Raw genomic sequence first — 4,308 nt, 5'->3', positions numbered from 1 at the left:
ATCTATTTGAGTCGGTCTTCAATGCTCTAACTTGACAAAAATATTGGTCTTCAAATATTCAACTGATTTTCAGCCGACTTGAAGATGTAGAACTTGCCAGTTTATGATTACCACCATTGCCGGGTTATAAAAACTGATAATTCTGGGTCATGATTGTTACCAAGGCCAGTTCATGATTGTTACCAACGCCGGTTCATGATTATTGATACCACCGGGTTATGATTGTTGCAGACACTGGGTCATAATGATTGGTGACGCCGGGTCAATCTGGTTTGCCCAGAACAGAGAATTTGAAAATACTTCTTCCTTATATCCGTGTTACCTATAGCCACCAAGTCTTGAGCAGAGCAAAGTGATGATTTAATACTTACTTCAATATAAATAACCACTTTGAAGAAATCCGTGTTGTTCATCTCAATCGCTAGTAAAAAACCAAATATTCCATATATGTAGCCCCCAAGTGCCGGGTTGTCATGCTTGCAGCAGCATGGGACTTGTAATTGCCTTATACTCAAGAAAACTTCAACCAGTGTAGCCCCCAAGGGCCGGGTCATTATGCAATAATGAGTAGGGACTTTGTAGATATGATCATGTAGACTTGAGTAGCAGCGTGTAGCCCCCAAGGGCCGGCTCATTAGAATGTGATGAGTCGGGTCTTCAATAAAGTGAGCAAAAAATGACTTTGCATTAGCCCCCAAGTGCCATGGTGCATGCTGGCAGTGATATGGGACTTGTATATTTGATGTAATCTCAATTTCAATAATGTAGCCCCCAAGTGCCGGGTCGTAAGCCTGCAGTGACTCGGGACTATTCCCTCCATTGTAGAATAAAACATATCCATTGATAAATAATAGCCGTTGCACTTGAAGCGACTTTGAAAACCTCAATCATAATATTAGTTATTGATAACCATAATAAAAATCCAGCCATGTTGGCTATTAAAGATTTGAATAATATAACCCGGTTTGAAAACCTCAATCATTCAATATCATCATGAAAATCCAGCCAAATTGGCTATTATCATATACTGGCGACTTAGAGTCTGCCATCCTGGCAGGTTGCAAAGACCCAAAGTATGCTTCAAATATGAGCCGTAAACAGGGCAGCTGGGCCCGACTTATAAAAAACCGAAAAGCAACGAAAAACTCAAACACGAATAAGAAAACAAAAGAAATTCAAGGCTTTTGTAGACTGTCAAATTAAAGTGTCATCTTCAATGAAACTAGCCGGAGCCACTAGATTGTTTGTGCTGCCGTGATCCGGACTCACAGTGTGCCCAGTCGACATTTGAACCCTAGATAAGTCTGGTCTTGCTCAAAGACTTATGAGGAGTACGCGGGGCCGGAGTGACAGTATCATGGGCCGATTTATCCAAGTTTCAAGGAAGGCGGCTTATGAAGCCTGGATCCATCTGACTCTGTAAACCATACTCTCGCATGACAAGCTACCGTTTGAATCTTAATCGAGCTCAGATCTTGGTCGAATACACCATAAAGACCGATCGTTAAGAGTTCGGCGGGTCAATCAGGATGACCTGATGGAGTTGAAGCAGCTGGTGTTAAAGGTAGGACGACCTGGTCAAAGTTTGTTTTCTTCGGTCGAATATGCCTATGTTTGAACAAACCTGGTCAAGAGGGTAGTAACGCTATGTTCTCTTTGGTCGAATACACCTATGTTTGAACAGGAAGCCCTCAAGTGACATACTTACAAGCGTGGCGTTGAGCCGATCAAAAGGGTACCGACATCTATGTTCTCTTTGGTGAATACACCTATGTTTGAACAGGAAGCCCCCAAGTGAGCATATAAACTTTTGGCCTTGCGCCGATCAAGAGGGTACTGACAGCTATGTTCGATGAACAGGAAGCCCCCAAGTGATCACATAAACTTTTGGCCTTGCGCCGGTCAAGAGGATACCGACAGCTATGCTCGATGAGCAGGAAGCCCCCAAGTGATCATATAAGCTTTGGCATTGCGCCGATCAAGAGGGTACCGACATCTATGCTCGATGAGCAGGAAGCCCCCAAGTGATTTGTAATAAGGCGTGTAAGCCAGATCGGATGCCCATGCGTGAACTGTGCATCATGGCAACAAATTCTCTTTGGCAACCTTTAATTTTTTTCTGGAAACTTAAACTTTGCGAGAGATAATATTATTCTTGAACCGGAATTTTAAACCGGATTTGAGAGCTTCAGAGCTTTGTGGGAGACAGATTTCCCTTGAGCCGGATGTTGAGCCAGAATCTTATTTTTAAGCCGGTAATTTTCTGATGGCCTTTCAATTTTCATCAATATGGCAGTAGCCTCCGGGACTGGGTTATCTTTCCCTTCAACGTCCTGGGGTTCTTGAATTCACTGAAAACCGGCAACATTTGCTGAGTCATATCATTGTAGCCCCCGAGTATCAAGACGACATGAAGAGTTGGCTTGAGATTCTTCATACTTGACCATGATATAAACCGGTATGCGTCCTTCAACAGCTCAGTGATATAAAAATCCCTTTTGCATTTGACAACTTGTTCTTCATTGAAACACTTGCAAGCCAGAGTAATTGCTCTTGTAAAGAAAGAAATATATAATATAAAAATATAATGGATGGATTTTCACCTGATATGTTAGGCCAGGAAATATCCGCCGCAGAGTTGGTGATCACCACGGCAAAGATGAAAATAATCACGGGCGAGTTGGTCGCGGAAGCAGACAGATGAGCCGGTCGCGACGTTGTAAGCCGGTGCGGACGGGGAGAGTCGGTGGTGGCGTTGTAAGCCGGTGCGGACGAGAAAGTCGACCGCGGCGTTGTAAACATCACAGACGTAGGCAAGTCGGCCATGGACACGGAGAACGAATCAGTCGCGTGTGTTGATATAGCGGGGGTAGCAACTTGCGCAGGACGAGTGCTAGTGCAAAAATAATATTTTCTCATGCCCCTTTTGCAAAATCTTTTTGTAAGGAACAATAGTCCTGCAAAAATTTATAAGACCAAGTAATTATTCTTTAATAAAAACAATATGTGTTAAAAAAATAAACTGGAATGGATATCACCTGATTAGTTCGGATAACCGATGATCCATAAGTAACATCCGTAGATAACTCTTCAATATAGTTGATCCTTGTATGCTCTTGGGACGTAATCCATGGTCTTGGTCCTCACGCAAGAGTGATTCACGCATACCACAACTGATATGATAACTTATCAAGTGGACCAAAAATCTCCCGAAGCTGCAGCCTTTCAATCTCGCTTGTTACCCACACGTTTTCTCTTCGGTACAACAGCAAAGGCAATAGTTACACCGGTTGTTTTCTTTGACTGATCTACTTTTGCCTTCCCTTTTTGTGAAAAACAACTACACTAAGAGCGTGTGAGGTGAAGCAGCGGATTTTTGCACGGGGCGGCTCGGTGCGCGGCCGTAGCCGTAGCAACGGAGACAAGGTGGGGCGGTTCCCAACAAGGCCGTGGAGGCAACACCCAGCAGGGAGAGGTGCAGTGGCAGCTTAGGCAAGCGGGGGCTGCAGGCTGTAGAGACGGCAGCGACGACAACAACTCGCGGAGTTGCCACGACAGTGGCGGCTTGAGAAAAAGGGATGTGGCATCGCGGCCAAGCTCGGGAGGCGGCATAGCGCTGCAGAGTCGGCAGCGGCAACGGCGGCTCGCGGCAGCTCCGACGGAGGTGGTGCTCGATGACGACTCTGCAGCAGAAGCAGGCAGGTCGTGGCACTCGACGGCGACTCTCAGCGGAGCAAGGCCGGCTCAAGGCGGCCCAGAGATGGCACGACCAGAGGCGGGGCTGGTGGTTCCAAACAGCGGGGGAGTAGGGCGTCTCGGAGCAGCGGGGCCGCACCTGCGATTCAGACGACGGCCGGCGGCTCGCAGGCAACGAGGACGGCCGGCGGCTTGCAGGCAACAACGACGGCCGGTGGCTCACGGCGGGAGCGAAACCACTCTGCCCGGGATGGCTGCGGCGGCTCAAGGCAGTGGCGGAGACGACGATGGCAGGCCGCTTGGCGCGGGGTCGTTGGAAGCAGAAGGTGACCCAGCGCAGCGGTGGTTCAGAAGTGGACTGGCGGCGACGGCAGATCCCAGGCCGGCCGTAATGGCTCGGAGGCGAAGTTGGGTGACTCAATTGAACCGGCCAAACCGCAGCGGAGGACTCAGAGTCCGTGCTCACCATCTCATCCCTCTCCGAGTCGTGGTTGATAAGAACTAACTTTTTTTAATGTGAATCTTCACCGGCCGATCCGAACGAGTACTAGTTGAAACAATACGATTGCTTCGTGCGTGTGCATCGAGGATTCCGACGACTCGTCTGCTTGG

Source organism: Triticum urartu, chromosome 4A (assembly GCF_056163025.1).
Source record: "Triticum urartu cultivar PI428250 chromosome 4A, HENAU_Tu73, whole genome shotgun sequence".
In the NCBI taxonomy this organism is placed as follows: domain Eukaryota; kingdom Viridiplantae; phylum Streptophyta; class Magnoliopsida; order Poales; family Poaceae; genus Triticum; species Triticum urartu.
This window is presented reverse-complemented; position numbering follows the sequence as displayed.